The 18,104-nt window shown below is 32.9% G+C and overlaps 1 protein-coding gene across 1 annotated transcript in view; it reads right to left on the reverse strand.

Annotated features, from left to right (window-relative positions):
- LOC114343764 (protein PFC0760c) overlaps positions 1-18,104 on the reverse strand; it is a 260,163-nt gene that overhangs the window by 211,144 nt on the left and 30,915 nt on the right. The window lies entirely within an intron of this gene.

Here is an 18,104-nt window from a genome sequence, read left to right on the forward strand (position 1 = left end):
TTTTAAGAAATAATGTTCGCCAACATATCATCGGGCAAATAAAAAGGCTAAGTATTATTCAATTATATTCGACAGCACTCCAGATCTTTCTCATAAAGATCAAACGAGTCAGGTATTAAGATACGTAGTAATTGAAAACCAGGAAGTAAAAGTAATGGAATCTTTTGTAGAGTTCATTGAAATTAAAGAAAAAACTACTGAAGGAATTTCAAAGATGATTTGGACAAGATTCAAGCTGATGGCCTAGATATAAGCAACTGTAGAGGCCATGCATATGATAATGCTGCTGTTATGGCTGGAAAGTATTCAGGAGTTCAGCAAAGAATTCAAGAAATAAACCCTAAATTCTGCTGAATTCCCTAAAAGCCTAATCTGCCCTAAAAGCTGAATTCGTACCTTGCTCAAATCGTTCGTTAAACCTAGTTTGTTTACACGCTGCCTCAGTTGAGGTGGATTCAGTAAATTTTTTGGCACTTTAGAAAGTTGCTATTCTTTTTTTCCTCATCGGCACATCGTTGGGAAGTTATGATAGCAGCTACATGCAAAAGCTTCTTAAAAAATATGCCGCAAATGTGACATGGCATCATTTCAAAGACATTCTCGTCACTTTGGAAAAACTGACAGAGGCATGGGAAAGCTTAAACACTAGAACAGATGCTAGTTTCGATACAGTCATTTTCATTTCTTTGTTTTTTGGGCCTGTAGCAACCGGTGCTACATGAAGTGAATGATGCACAAAAATATTTACAAACAAGGGGACTTAACATAAAATTGTGCGGTCAGAAAGTAAATGCTTTGCAGATAATATTGACAGAGAATTATTAAACGTGATTGTAAAACTTAGATAAACTTTTTTAGTTAAAATCTAACCTGTATAATGCAAAACAATGATGACTGTTCTCGCCATAAAGTTCTCTATAATTAATGTATATAATGTATAGTATACATATACATTAAATTAAAATACCGAAATAAGAGGGCGGCAAAATTGTCCTCCGCCCAGGGCAGCCGACACTCACGCTACGCCACTGGCGGGTGTGCAACCCTCTGAATCGAAAACAAGCAAAACCATAATTTATTATTTTATAGTCCATATTTTTCACTGCAGTCTGCTATCTTATTCACCAATGTCTGTAGCTCTTCAAGTGTTTCTGCGATCAGAAGGGTGTCGTCGGCAAATCTCAGATTGTTTAATCTAACACCATTTATTTTAATACCTATGGATTGCTCAGAGAGTGTTCTATTCATTACGTCTTCGGAATAGAGATTAAACAGGGTTGGTGACAGTATACACCCTTGTCTCACACTCGCTTTATTTCAATTTCTTCAGTGGTATTATTCTCTACTCTCACTACTGCTTTCTGATTGTAGTACATATTTGCTATTAGTCGAATGTCTCGTTTATCTAAATTCTTTTCTGCCAGGAGTCTGATTAGCTGATCATGCCGCACTTTATCAAAGGCCTTGTTATAAAAATAAAAAAAAATAAAAAAATAAATAAAAAAATGGACAATTGTCCTTAAATGAAACGTATACCAAAAAATCAGACATTTATTTGTGATTAATTGCCGCTGGGTTGCTTCTTGATTCCCATTAAGGTTAGGGAAAAATAATTTTTTTTTAAACATCTTTTTTAACAACACGTCAACTTTGGGGCGCCACCTCCGCTAAACGGTATGTGATAGATATATGCTGTCGCGTAGGTTCCTACGTAGGATAGGATTTGTAGGAAATTGTAGGAAATATAGTCCTCTTCGTATTTGTATTAGGGAATTTTTTGCAATAACGTACAGGAAGGGCTACGTTTCGCAAAAACCACAAACTACCCCATTTAAAGGGATGAAAATTGGTGTTCTCGGGCAAAATCTTTTAAGAAAAAGTTAGTCTCATTAAAAGCACCCCTTGATACACTAGAAAAAAAAATAAAACCGGAGTTATTTGCGAAGTTCAACCTCTGTTTCCTACACTATATAACATGAAACGGTTTCATTCTTCACAATTTATTTGTTTCATGTTTCACGTTTTATGTTTCACGTTTCTTTGATATTAAAAAGCAATTAAAGTGCGCCGCCGACAGCAACGACCACGTCACTATCCATTGCCGACTATAAAAATTTTATTTTTGTTTCATCGATTAGCATATCACATGAAACGGTTACTTTTTTTACAATTTATTTGTTTCATGTTTCACGTTTAATGTTTCACGTTTCATGTTTCTTTCATGTGCGGCCTGCCGGATATTATCTTGGGGTTATTCTGGACCGGTGCCTCACTTACAGGCAATATTACATAAAAACGAGAGGGAAAGTAGGAACAACCCAGACTGAGGCAACTAACGGTAAAGTAAATGGGGTGCATGTCCTGGTATCTTAAGAACAGCGGCAGAGGCACTGTGTTTTTTAACTGCTGTATTCCACTAGAAACTGATGTTGGTATATTTGATGATATTTATTGCGTAACAATATCTCCAGTATAGGTTTTATTACTCTATTAATAATATTTATTATAATTTAAAACACTAGTTCGTTTAAAGCATGATATATTCTCCGTATAAAAATGACAAAATCTATAATGAATTTTAGTTAAGTTTATTAACGATTTTTTAAAAAGCATAAACATGTTGAAAAATTTTATGGTGACAGGAAAATACTTGAAAAGTGACAATTATTAGTTCTAGAAATATATAACTACAATTAAAACATTTTATATAAGATCATTTATTACACAATGCACTTTACAGAATAATAATAATAGAAAACATACATGTACAATAAATATATAATGGTAACATACTTAAATACGAAATACTTTTATGTCTAGGAAAATATGATAATGGCATGGAACGACCTTCAGTGACTAATTCAAGACATTGAATAAATCGTGATTCATAGTGATATGCTAATTAAAAAATAAAATAATCAAGAAATTAACGAGATCAATCAGGTCAAATGAAACAAAATATCCAGACCAAGCACTATAAAAACATCTATGTGAGAGATAATCAGAACCAAATATTTGGGCACAACATTACACACAAGGGATTGGCTCATGGGTCACCTCTGAAGGCTTGGACATACCTATCATACAGCCTTCCGATCCTACTAAGGACACTGTGTTTTTTAATACTGCAGCCCACACTTGTCCGTCGCGTCACTTGACCACTCCTGCTACCACCCGTCTCCGCTGTTGTTTCCGATCATAAAACCGACACTGCGGGCCATTCCTATTCATGCTGTGGGATGCTTGTCGTGTGATGTTTAAAGGCTTGGCACAGCTTTCCATTCATACTCATGTACGATTATGCTGTAAAAATCTGAACGGTGCGGGATCGAAAAGGAATGAGTACACCTGTCATACTCGCATCATACTCGTTTCCGACTTTACATTAGTCTATCTTGCCAGTTTATCGTATAAGATACTCTGTGTAAAATGTTGAAACATTTCAGTAGTCGTGATTTGGCTATTGTGGCTATCCGTTTGGACGAAGATCTAATTAAAACAAATCGTTGGTAGGGAACAGCGAACGTAAATATTGAACATATTATGCTTAAAAGAAAACGCAATAAATAAACTGAGTTTGTAACACTTTTAATTTCTCTGTTAGATGACTGGATTTAATTTTTTTAATATTTCAGAATGCTATTAAACTCCCTCCTATTTTTCTGTTTATTTTTCTGCTCTATCGATTCAAGAATTTAGTTTTCCATCCATTGTTTTTTGTCTTTGATTCTTTGTAGTATATTCTTCTATTATTTGTAAAATATTATCTTTAAATTATTTGTGTTGATATTATTTTCCATATTTCTATAACAATGTTTTCATGTCTTATTTTACTATGCTGTTTATTTAGATTTTGTCCTATCTATTTGTCTTTAATTATCCACTGTTATTTTTATTTTTGGTGTTTTGTGACATTTTGAAATTTTATCGAGTTTGACTTTGTTTTCAGCTATTAGAGGATTATGATCTAAACTGATATCTACACTAAGATATGTCGTTATTCTGTTAACGCTAGTTTTGAATCTCTTATTTATTAGAATATATTTATAATCTATCTGATTTCTGATTATGTGAAGTGGATATTTTCTGGATACATATCTTTAAAATCTTGTTAATATATTATTCATTGCCCCTTATTTCCAAATATTTTTTCTGTTCTTCATTTATTCTTGAGCGCTTTTGTATATCCTTTTAAATAATATCCTTAGCTCTATCAATATTTTGTTAATATGTGTAAGAAAGTCATCCACACATGCAATACATTGGTATCCTTGTCGGTAGATATAGCTTTTAGATTTTAAAATATGAAGTTGTTCATTTAATAAAATCAGCCAAAACAAAAAAATAAAGTGGAATAGACAACATTCCATTCTTTGTTCAATTTTCACATGTAAAAAATATTATTATATTTTTTACTGTGTTAAATCTGTAATTACACCTCTCAATTTTAAATAATAACAAAGTCAGCCCTGTTCAATAGTACCATTTTATCCCTCCTTTTTCTTACCCTCACTCTTAACCATACAGACAACTACGGCTTGGATAGTGGAGTGAAAGAAAAAACTCTCTTCCAATACGATACGTCGAAGGATCAACTCAAGTACCGCTCATTACTTGAGGGTACATTAATCTCTCCAATAGTAGGGTCAATACACCCTGAGGATCAACAACGACATCTTTTTACTACGATCCACCCAAGGATCAACTTGAGTACCACTCATCACTTAAGGGTACATAAACCTTTTTTGCTACTGCCCGCTCGAGGGTCAACTTGTATAATCTCGTGCCATCTACCACGCGTTGGAGGTACATGAATTCTTCTCCTACGACCGCTAAGTCGCGAACACATCTCCGCAAAATAAGACAATATAATTAGACAGTCACAACCGTTAACCGATACGAACAATAACAATTCGTGCACGAACGGTTAATTCGCGAGTCATGGCACACGTCAGTTCGCGGCAGTCAAAACGCGAGACACGTGGAACGTGGAACAGTCAATTCGTATGTGACCGGCATTAGTGCTCGAGAAAAAAGCGCGACAAGGTTTCACAGAAATTTGGTAAGACTTTTTCTATATATATTAATATTGTCTGTTGATAAACCCGTTATATATTCCCACTTGGACCTAGCAAACCTAATAGAGTCCAACCTTGAAATTATATTTATAATTTCACATATGTACAAGCTTTATCAACAGCATTGATTATGGCGATTGTTAACACATTCTTTAAAAAGTGAGAAGCTCAACTTATTACCTACAAAAGTGGACAACATCAATCTCAAATAGACTACTTTATGATAAGGAAATAAGGAAATGAGTGAATGCAAGGACTGCAAGGTAATAGTTAGTGAGACAGTAATCCAACAACATAAGCTGCTTGTTCTGGACTTTAAAGTAAAACCCAAAACTAAACAAAAATACCGGAGAGGACCACAAAAAATCAAGTGGTGGATGCTAAAAGATGAGAAAGAAGGTCTATTCATGGAAATAATAGTAGAAAAAATATGTTGGAACATGAAAGGAAGCCCTAATACAATTTGGAGAAAAATGGCCAATATTATTAGACAGATGGCTATTGAAATACTTGGGAAAACGTCAGGAAAGAAGTTTGAGGATAAAGAGACTTGGTGGTGGTCAAATTAAGTACAAGGAAAAATAAAAGAAAAGGTAAAATTATATAGAAAGTGGCAAGAAACCAGATCGGACATAGATTTTCAAAACTATATGGTCGTCAAAAAGGAAGCGAAAGTAGCAGTAGCAAAAGCTAAAGCAGAAGCGTATTCAAACCTATACGATCAACTTGATACCAGGTACGGCGAAGCAAAGATTTCGGGTGTCCCCGAAAATAGTGCGTTCCGTAAAGGTATAGGTAGAAGGCACCATGTAGAGCAAAAAGTCTTTTTTTTATAAAAAAAACATTTTTTCTAAATGCAACCGTTTGGATAATACTCTGGGCTAATTAGCAAAATTCATGGAAAAGTTATTTACCAGCAATTTTATTGCTGGAATCGAATTATAAGATCCTATATATTAATAATATAGTTATGCAAAGTCCGCAGATAGTGTGCTACTTTTTTTATAAACAAAATGGCGCCGACAAATCGTATTTTTTTCAATGATTTCTCTATAACTCCGAAGATTTTAACTTTACAACAAAAACACTCAAACAAAAATTCACCGCAATTAAATTTTGCATAGAGATTTGTTTTTCACGATTTGCTCCGACAAAAATTTTCCTCGGAAAATGCGGGTTTTCCTAACAAAAACTCTAATTTTCAAATAAAGTTTTAGGTAAGTAATTATTAATCAATAATTAAATAACTTAGTGACATCAAAGCTTTCTTGGTATAGATTGTAATTCCAGAAGCCGGTGAATATTAAACGAATATTTTAGCAACAATTCAATTGTTAATAAACAATTTACGATCGCAATAATAACCAAAATAATCATGACACATTGATCAAACTTATAAAGATTATAAAGATGAGATGCTTATTTAATATTTTATCGACAAAATATAAATTTTTCTTTTTTTTGCATAATCTTTAAATTTTGAAAAAAAAAATAGTTATAATACGCTGGTCTAATTAGTAAAGTACAAAGAAAGGTTATTTACCAGCAATTTTATTGCTGGAATCGAATTATAGGATCATATGTATTATTAATATAGGTATGCAAAGTCCTTAGATAGTGTGCTACTTTTTTATAAACAAAATGGCGCCGACAAATCGTATTTTTTTCAATTATTGCTCTATAACTCCGAAGATTTTAACTTTACTCCAAAAACTCTCAAATAAAAATTCACCCCAATTTAATTCTACATAGAAGCATGTCTTTTCCAATTTGCTCCGAGGAAAATTTTCCTCGGAAAATGTGGGTTTTCCCAACAAAATCTCGAATTTTCAAATAAATTTTTTGGGCCAATAATTTATCAATAATTATATAGCTTGGTGAAATAAAAGCTTTCTTGGTATAGATTATAAATTCAGAAGCCGGTGAAAATAAAACGAATATTTTAGCAACAATTCAATTGTTAATTAAAAATTTACAGTCAAAATAACAACCAAAATAATCATGAGACATTGATCAAACTTAGAAAGATTATAAAGGTGTGATGCCTATTTAATATTTTGTCGACAAAATATAAATTTTTCATTTTTTTGCATAATCTTTAAATGTTTAAAAAAATTGTTATAAAAAAATTAACATTTCTCAGAAATTGTTTGTTATATTCTAATTTTATAAAATACTTAAAATGTGTATTTCGTAGGTCTTGAAAATGAATGCTTTAAAAAAATTTTCCAGCCATTTGCAAAAAAGTTATGAAACAGCAAAGTAAATATACAAAATCTCCGTTGTTTATAATTTGTTTTAATTATTTAAAAGCTTAAAAGTGAGTCTATGGTACAATCTGATTACTCACAAAGAATGTCAAAAATTAGTGCAATGGTTATATTTTAATCAAAGATTAAAAATACTTTTTTTGTAATTTTTAGCGCAAAAGTAGGCCTGATACATAGTCGGAGCTAAAATGTTCACTCGAAGCGACTGACACGCAGCATATATTATTTTATAAAAGTGTAAGTCTCGCGCGGCCGGTCGTCGCTCCGAGTGAAAATTTCAGCTACAGTGCTGTATTATTCTACTTTCGCGCGTGTAAATTACAAAAAAATATATTTATAATCTTTAATTAAAATATAACCATTAAATTGATAATCGATATTTTTTTGTAAGTAATTAGCTTGTACATTATACTCACTTCTACGCTTTGAAAGAATTAAAAAAATATATAAACACCGTAGTAATCGTATGTTTACTTTGCTGTTTCATAACTTTTTTGTAAATGGTTGCAAAAAAGTTTTAAAGAACTCATTCTCAAGATATTTGAAATGCGCATTTTAGCTATTTTTTAAAATTACAATATAATAAAAACTTTCTGAGAAACCTTAATGTGTTTATAACTATTTTTTTTTAAACATTTAAAGATTATGCAAAAAAAATAAAAAATTTATATTTTGTCGACAAAATGTTAAAAAGGAATCTCATGTTTATAAGATTTCAAAGTTTGATCAGTGTATCATAATTATTTTGGTTATTATTGCGACCGTAAATTATTAATTAACAATTGAGTTGTTGCTAAAATATTCGTTTAATTTGCATCGACTTCTGGAACTATAATCTAAACCAAGAAGGCTTTTAAGTCACCAAATTATTTAAATATTGGTAGATAATTACTTATCTAAAACTTTATTTGAAAATTAAAGATTTTGTTGGGAAAACCCCCATTTTCCGAGGAAAATTTTCATCGGAGCAGATCGGGAAAAACACGTCTTTATGCAGAATTTAATCACGGTGAATTTTTATTTGAGAGTTTTTTTGTAAAATTAAAATCTTCGGAGTTATAGAGCAATAGTTGAAAAAACACGATTTTCGGGCGCCATTTTGTTTATAAAAAAAGTAGCACACTATCTGAGGACTTTGCATACCTATATAATTAATATATAGGATCTTATAATTCGATTTCAGCAATAAAATTGCTGGTAAATAACTTTTCCCAAAAATGGGCTATTCTCCGATAATCAGCCCAGACTATAAAAAACCAAAATATATTTTGGTATGCAAATTGAAATCTGACAACTGTGTATACAAAAATCTAAACAGACAATCAAATCACAATTCAAAAATAGTTGCAGTATTTTAACGATTTTAGCCATAAGTATTTACATTAAACCCTGTCTTCATCCTAAACAAACAAACAAATTCTTGTTTTGTTGGATTTCATTCATGGGGTGGTACAATTATTTTGCAGGTGTACCTGTCTGACATACAATTTGTGGTGACAATAAACTAAATCACAAACAGTTCTAGTACAGTAATGTAAAATCAGTTAATTTCATTAAAATAAAAGTTCGCTTATATGGCGAACAATGTATTTTTTTTTTGGAAACGGTAAACTTTAGAAAAAAATGTTATAGGAATTTTTTGTTCTACATTGTGTATTATATACCATACCATACCTTAAAGAAACGCACTATTTTCGGGGACACCCTGTATACAGTCGGCAAAATGAAAGAATATCCATTAACGATCACATCAATCACATATTATTCATATTATTAATAATATATCTCTCTCGTTTGTTATTTATGAAAAAAAACCGCAAATACAAAATATGTGCATGATGTGATCGTTCATGGGTATTCTTTCATTTTTCCGACTGTAAAATAGCCAAACAGAGCGCAAAGAAAGCAAGAGATTTTAATTAGATTAGATGAATCCGAGATGAAAATAATAAAATACTAATTCACGAAAAGGATGTCAAAAAGAGATGGAGAAAGTATTTTGACAGTTTATTAAATGAAGAATTCGACAGACAGCCTGTGGAGTTAATGGAGACAGTAACAGCAATGCTTACCAGAATAACAAACGAGGAAGTGGCTCAAGCGCTTCAAAAAATAAACAAAGGAAAAGCAGTCGGACCAGATGATATTCCTGGGGAAGTATGGAGAGCATTGGGAGAGACAGGAATAAGTTGGCTAGCACTTCTATTTAATAGAATTATGGAAGTTGGACAAATGCCAGACGAATGGAGAAGCAGTATATTAGTATCTGTCTACAAAACCAAGGAAGACATACAACAATGTACAAACTACAGGGCTATGAAACTTTTTAGCCACATCATGAAAATATGGGAGAGAGTAATTGATAGATGGATGCGTGAAGAAATCGAAATATCCGATAATCAATTTGGCGTTATGCAGGGCAGATCAACAAAAGATGCAATTTTTATTGTAAGGCAACTGATGGAAAAATACAAGAATAAAGAGACCAACGCTCATATGGTATTCATTGATCTTGAGAAAACATATGATAGAGTCCCTCGAGAGATTCTGTGGTGGGCACTCAATAAGAAAGGAGTCCCTAGCGAATATGTAAAGATTGTGAGAGATGTGTATGAGGGAGTAACGACTAGTGTTAGGACAGGTCTGGGAGAGACTGATAAATTTCAGGTGAAAGTAGGATTGCACCAAGGCTCGGTGCTTAGTTCTTATTTAATCCCATTAGTTTCGGACCAGATAACAGCAAAACTACAGGGTAGCATTCCATGGTGCCTAATGTACGAGTATGCTGATGATGTAGTGTTAATAGAAAATAGTGAAAGAGATATAGAACAAAAACTGGAAGAGTGGAGACAAGCTCTGGAGGAAAAAAGTTTAAAACTTAGTAGGACAAAAACAGAGTATTTGGAATGTTCGTTTAAAGATGGAGTTACTACAAATAAAATGATATTTTTGGATGGTGAAATGATTGGGAAAAGCAATAGTTTTAAGTACCTAGGATCGGTATTACAGAGTAATTGAGAAATAGATGGAGATGCATGCAGTAGAATTAGGGCTGGATGGATGAAGTGGAAAGAAGCGAGTGGTGTGTTGTGTGACAGAAAAATTCCAATGTAGCTGAAGGGAAAATTTTATAAAACAGCCATAAGATCGGCTATGATGTAGTGAACTGAACGTTGGACAGTGAAAAAGAAAGAGGAATAACGAATGCATGTGGCGGAAATGAGAATGCTTAGGTGGATGAGTGTAGTGACAAAAAGGGATAAAATTAGAAATGAGTATATTAGGGGAAGTCTTGGTGTGGCACCAATTGATGCCAAAATGAGAGAGCATATGTTAAGATGGTTTGGTCATGTTCAACATCGAGACGTTAATCACCCAATACGAAGAATAGCTAAAGTGCAGATTCCTGGAAGGAGTAGGAGGGGAAGACCAAAGAGGCAGGACATGTTGGTAAAGGGGATTAACATTGATATGACCCAAGATTGAATTGTGTGGAGAAATGCAATTAGGGAACCCGACCCCGCATAGGGATAAGACAAAGAGAATGATGATGATGATGAAATGTACAAGCTTTATCGTACACACTTAAAAATAATACGAGAAGACTACATCAGTGCTCCAGTTGAACTTTTTATTGACGTGTATATTACTGGTAAAATACACGAGGTATAGCTTCGGTCTGTTTTAATAGCTATTCCGAAGAAACAGCGGGCAAAATGATGTGACGAATAAGGGTTAATTAGTCCGATAAGCCACAAATTAAAAAAGAATTCTTCGCATTATTCAAAGAAGAATAAGAAGTCATTGAGAAAGATACCTACAGTAGGAAAAATGAAAGAATACCCATGAACGAACATATAAAACACGCTGTATTTTCCTGTCACCGTGTCACACAAAAAATTGGCCAGCGCAAGTACATGTAATAATTATTTTTACATATACTTGTGCTGGGCAATTTTCTTTGTGACACGGTGACAGGAAAATACAGCGTGTTTTATATGTTCGTTCATGGGTATTCTTTCATTTTTCCGACTGTAGATGAAACCCAGTTTGGATTTAGTAATGTGTAGACTTCTCGAAAATTGCCGCAATCAACATAAAGGCATTTGTTTGGCTTTCATCCTGGCTAATTGGCTCTACCAAAGCCATTTTTAAGAAAAAAAATCGATTATGAAAAGGCGTTTCACAGGGTATATTATTTAATGCTTTTGAAGAAACAAAGGCATTGATGGTAGACACATACGTATTATAGAAAACTTGTATTGGAGTCAGAAAGTAGTAGAAGTAGATAGGAGATTAACCAACGAAAGTTACATTCAAGTTGGCGTCACACAGAAATGCATTTTATACCCGTTGCTATTTAAAATCTACTGGGATATAATTTTCAAACAGGCTTTGCAAGATAAAGACTATTATTTTATGGGACTGTCTCCAGGGTCTTCAAGAGTTAATGAATTACGTACACACGACAGAAAGATAAATTTGTCTAAAAATGAATGCTTCTAGGACAAAATATATGATACTAAGTCACCAAGATTACGATAACGCTTCTCTAGAGATTAATCAATAAAACATTGAGATAATTACTTACTTTTAATATCTGTGATGCCACATTACAGAAAACACAAACCGAAATAAAGCGCGCACAACGTTTCTAAAAGGGACATCATTCTTTTGCAACCACAGTTTAAACTTAAAATTACGTCAAATTATGATCAAATGCTATATTTGGTAAGTGTTGTTACATAGCACAAGTACCTGGAATTTGAAGGCTGATACGATCGATCACCGAGAGACGTTTGAGATATGGTTGCATAGAAAAATGCTCTGGATACCTTGGACCGCGATGCAGACCAACCAGATCTGTGTTTACCAAGCTGTGTTTACTGCAGTAAAAATATCGTTTGTGGGTTACTTAAAACTATTAATAGTACATTCTTTCATGGTTTTTGCCGTAAATTTTAAAGAACCACATGGATTGACATGAAATTTGGCATACGTGATATGGTGCCGGTGTGTGCTTTTGCCTTGGGGGTGAGTTTCACCCCATCTAGGAGGAGAAAAAATGTATGTCCAAGATAAGTCCTGAAATGGATAAACTGACTAATTTTAAGCAACTTTTGTTCTATAGAGTTTTTTCACCTAATCAATACTTTTCGAGTTATTTGCAAGTGAATATGTTCATTTTTCAACAAAATAACCACGATTTTAGACGGTTTTTCGCAAATAACTCAAAACGTATTTTGTCGAAAAAAATATTCTTAGCAAAACTATAGCCTATAAAAAATTTAAAAAAGCGGTGTATATAATAGGTCTCTATACCTAGCAAAAACAGAGTTATAGCTAATGAAACATAGGTTCATATTCGAAAAATTCCAAATAGAATAATTCAATGTAAAATATCCAAATAATGAAGCATTCTTGGGGAAAATACATTACAACTTTTTGAAAGTGTTTAAAAAAAGCTTTATTTCTGTTTTTATAAAAAAAATTCTAGTATCAAATGTAAGTAAGTTACGCTCAAAATAGAGTTAGTCCCTTTTGTTTTGACAAAAAAAATCAGGAAGATCACCCCCCAATTAGCACCTTAAATGAAATTAATCGTTACCGCTTCACAAGTTACTTTACTTATGTTGTGTTTATATGATCTGTAAGTTCCATCGATTCAAAGTGCTTATTTTTGAAAAAATTTGGTTTTAAAGTAAAATTTTTAAAAAATTTAATTTTGAAAAAAATGCTTTTCTTCAAAATAACTTAAAAATTATTAGAGGTACCAAAAATCTTAAACAATAAAAAAAGTCGGCTTTACTTTTCTGAGTATTTTTTATTCTTTTGCTTTTCTGTAAGACAAAAATTGGTTAAGATCCGGTGTTTCTAAATTTGCATACACTCGTGATAAGTGACTCGTTCAAGCCCTTTTAACTACAGATCTTTCAAAAATAAGGACTTTGAACCGACGAAACTTACAGATCATTAGACCAATACATACGCGAGTAAAAAACTTGTGAAGTGGTAACATTTAATTTCATTTGAAATGCTATTAGGGGGTTATTTTCCCGATTTCTTACCTAAAAAAGAGACCAACTTTATTTTGAGCGTAACTTGTTTACTTTTGATGCTAAAAAATTTTATTAAAAAACAAAAATAAGCATTTTTTAAACTCTTTAAAAGTTAAAATAAGTTTTCCCCAAAAAAGTGCTACGTTTTTTGGTTATCGCATGTTAAAATATTCGATTTGGAATTTGACGAATATGAACCTATTTTTCATTACCTATAACTCTGCTTCTGCTAGGTAAAGTGGCCTATTATATACACCATGTTTTTCACTTTTTTACGTTCTATATTTTTGGTAAGAATTTTTTTTCGACCAAATACTTACTTTTTGAGTTATTTGCGAAAAACCGTCTGAAAACGTGGTTATTTTGTAGAAAAATTAACATATTCATTCGCAAATAACTCGAAAAGTAACACTTGGTGAAAAAACTTTGTAAAACAAAAGTTGCTTAGAATTAGTAATTTTATCAATTTCCTGACTTATCTCGAACATATATTTTTCACCCCCAAAAGGGGGTCAAACTTACCCCTAGGGCAAAAGAACACATCGGCACAATATCACTTTTTTTCTTTGACTTGTTAGCTATGGGTATGCCAAATTTCATGTCAATCCAAGCGTTTCTTTAAAATTTAGCGGTTTTGCAATATTTTACCTTCAAAGAACGTACTTAAATAAGAAAAATTTCATATAATAGTTTGGGCAAATTCTCAGAGAAGACCGGTACAGAATCCTTCAGCTTATCATCGAGGGTCGCATTGGAAGGAAGCAGATGTCATGGCGATTGGCGATTGGAACAGGAATACGCAGTGCCGAGCAACTATTACGATTAGTTGAAGACCCTGAACAACTTGCCAATGTAATTTCCAAAATTAGGGGGAACTAATGAGAAATGGAAATTGGTCTAGATATAATAGGCACAATTCAAGCCAAAAGACTCAACTAGTAAGGATACCTTCAGAGAATGTCTGAAAATAGATGGCCAAAAAATTAGAAAAATGGACTCCACCCGCTAGGAGAAAACGACCAAGACGATTCTGGAGAGAAGATGTCGAAGATGCAATGACCGCCAAAGATCTAAAAACTGAAGATTGCTTCGACAGAAAACGCTGGAAGTTAGGATGCTAGAAGCGGCGCCAGCTGTAGAAGACTCGCTTATTTTATTATTATAAAATACTAATGTAACATTAAAAGAAGATGAAGAGCCTTTATTTTCTCTTAACTCTCAAATCTATATAAAGCAGCGGGTTTTGCAGAACCCTCAAGACACAGAGGCGTCGCAGAGCACATAGAGAAAATTAAACAGATAGCCGACGAGCGGCATGCCCTATACACAGCTCGATCATCACGAAAGGGGCTAAAATCCACAAAAAGCTTCCTTGGAACAGTGCAAGATGAACTGCCTAAGTATTTTCCTCTTTCCCAGGTTCAGTGGAACAGCCAATCGCTAGATTTTAAAACGTGGAAAACTATTAATAGGATTAGAACGGGGGTCGCTCCAATAAAATCAAACAAAGTAAAATTGGTGAAAATAGACCAAGATGATGTGAACTGTGACTGTGGAGAAATACAGAATATGGACCATCTTCTTACATGCAGAAACTGTCCTCATCGGTAAACCTTCGAAGAGTTTTGCTTCGCGAACAAAGATGGAACCGACGAAGCCCGATACTGGGCCGAAATTCAATAGGTTTGTTCCAACTCGATACAATACCGTTCTTGAATCGTTACGCGCATGTGTAATAACGAATAATTATGCGCAGTAACACTTTTTCGTTACTGCGCATACTCGTAACCGTTCAAGAATAGTTTTGTATCGAGTTGGAACAAACCTTATAAATAACATGTCCGAATACGATAAAGTTAGTAAAGTAAAGGTTTTCTTAAATTTTTTTCGACATTGATGAAAATGTATTAGTTTCGTCGGCTTTTTACAAGTATTTTTGAACAAATTTTGTTTATATTCAAATAAATAATTATAATATTGTCAAATAGTATAATATATCAATAAAAATAAAGCAAAAATGCAATTTGGGTCTTGAAACAAACCATTACAGTGTAATTAGCGTGAAATATCTGGTGACTGGTGATCGGCGACCAGTGATCAGTATCCGTGACTAATTAAAGCATCATCCATTATTAAAAAAATACTGTAAAGAGCTAAATTGTTGTAATTATTAATACGTAGGAATCCCTGTGCTATCTAAACCCAGACATGTCATAATGATGTCTGTATTGCTATAGTTAATAATTTTTACTGTTATCAATAATATTTGAACCAAAATGCACTATATTATTACAGGGTTTACAATAGAATCAACAAACTTTATACAACTTAACTACTGTATTGATCAAAACTTATTATAATTTAGAAAAATGTGATTTTTTTAAACATCTATTTTAATTTCCGATTTAAACCTCAATATAAGCGGAGGCATGTTTGTTGAAAGTTGGTTCTTCTACGTCAAACGCCGAAATTGAAAGTTGCAAAGTGAAATATGAAGAAACAAATGCATTTTTCACGAAAAACTCTTAGAACCTTCTTTATAGTACTTGAAAAATCTTTATTTTCATTTTTTGTAATAGTCTTCATCACTAATCCTGAGGGAATTATGACAAAAATAAGGTTTGTCCGTATTTTTTTCGCCGACAAAAATCGTGAAAATCGTCCCCTAATTAAAAATAATCGTTAACCTTTATAATTCACTTTACTGATGTACTTATAGTATGCTCTGGGATCTAGAAGTTTGTCTGGTATAAAATGCTTAGTTTTGAAATAAATTAAATTTGAAATGAGAGAACGATTTTTGTATTTAAAAAAAATCCTTTTTTCTATTATCCTAAAAAACTATTAGAAATACGCAAAAATTTGTAGAGTACAAAATTGTGGACTTTGACCCTACGGCACAAGGTCAACTTTGAAGTTGAGAGTAAGTAGAACATATAGTCAAATGTTGGTGCAATTTGGTGTAGGCTCAGAAAATTATAGTTACGCTTTATTTTACCTTAACAGGACTATTTGGTTTTGAGCGTTTTGCGAATATCATGACCACCAAAAGGAAGTTTTTAACTTTATTTCTTTCTTTATTTCTCCCCTTCCTTATACCCTTTCAGGTGGCGGATTTGGGTTTAGTTTAGTTAAATATTCACCGATCTCTTACATTTCTTTCTGTATTGTGCTATCATTGTTATTTATTAAAGCGTTTTCTGTCTATCCCGCATATCCTATTTGATGTATACATTTTTTCCTCGATCTGTCTTTTTCCTTTTTTGTCATATTTCTTGTTTCGTGAATTTTTCTCGTTAATCTACTGGGTTTCACTCTCATCAGATGTCCACACCAGTTTAATTGTCTCTTTATGATTTTGTGCACTATTGGTTCCCGTTTGGTTATCTCTCTTATTGTCTCATTCCTTATTTTATCCCATTTGGTCTTTCCGGCTATAGCTGTCTTATCTCCATTGCGTTTATCCTACTATTATACTTTTTCTGCAAAGTCAAATTTTCACTCGTATATAGTAGGTCTGGATCCCGCGTATGAAAAAAAAAGTTGATTAATAGCAAGCTGAAAATTTCTTAATAGCTTAAGGGTGCCTAGTCGGACAAACTTTGATATATGGGAACACTGGAACAGGGGATATTTTAATTGTGGAACGGGTTAAAAATTTGAAACGGTCCGACCACGAAAACGTCACATGTATTTTGTCCGACAGAACTTCCAATTGATTTGTTACAATTTCATTACGCTCTCATGCAAAAATCAGACTGCTATTTATCACCTGTCATAATTCCTGTCATTTGACATATTCTACGTGTTCCACTCATTACAATTCCTATTTGGTGATAAATAGCAGTCTGAGTTTTGCATGAGAGTTTAATGAAAGGGTAACAAATCAATTGGAAGTTCTGTCGGACAAAATACATGTTACGTTTTTGTGGTCTGACCGTTCCAATTTTTTAACCTGTTCCACAATTAAAACTTCCCCTGTTAAAGTGTTCCTTTATATCAAAGTTTGTCCGACTAGACACCCTTAAGCTATTAACAAATTTTCAGCTTGCTATTAATCAAATTTTTTTTCATACGCGGGATCCAGACCTATAGTATCGTCGGTATCACAATCGTATTATATATTTTCATTTTTGTTTCTTGGGACAATTCTTTTGTCCTCAGAATTGGTGCTAGTGCGTAGTACAGTTGTTCAATTGTTTTGTTGTGTTTGTTATTTCGAGGTCTATTTTTCCATTTTTGGTAATTATACTTCTAAAATAACAATTTCCAGTTGAGTATTTTTGCATTTTATATTTCATTTTCTTCCTTTTCGCCGATGACCATTATTTTATTCCCATTATTTTATGTTAATTTTTAGGTTATCTGTTTACATGTTTATAAGCTTTTGCATTTTTGTCACGGAATCTGCTATAGACTATGCCATCCGCATACAATAAGGCTTCTATTTTTACTGGCTGTAATCTTTGGTATCCTATGTTTTTAACTTTAAAAGCAAAAAAGTCGATTTGATCCATTATGCGGAGACGCATGAGACGAAGACCTTTTCTGTCGAATCCTACATTTTGTGTTACATTTGTTCAACTTAATATTTTCCTTTTAGGTGTCGTTTTAGGGTAAACTATTTTTTTATAAAGAACTTTGTTGTTTCTACTGTATTTTCTATAATGCATTAAATACAAATTTAAATCTAATAA

Source organism: Diabrotica virgifera, chromosome 2 (genome assembly GCF_917563875.1).
Source record: "Diabrotica virgifera virgifera chromosome 2, PGI_DIABVI_V3a".
Lineage (NCBI taxonomy): Eukaryota > Metazoa > Arthropoda > Insecta > Coleoptera > Chrysomelidae > Diabrotica > Diabrotica virgifera.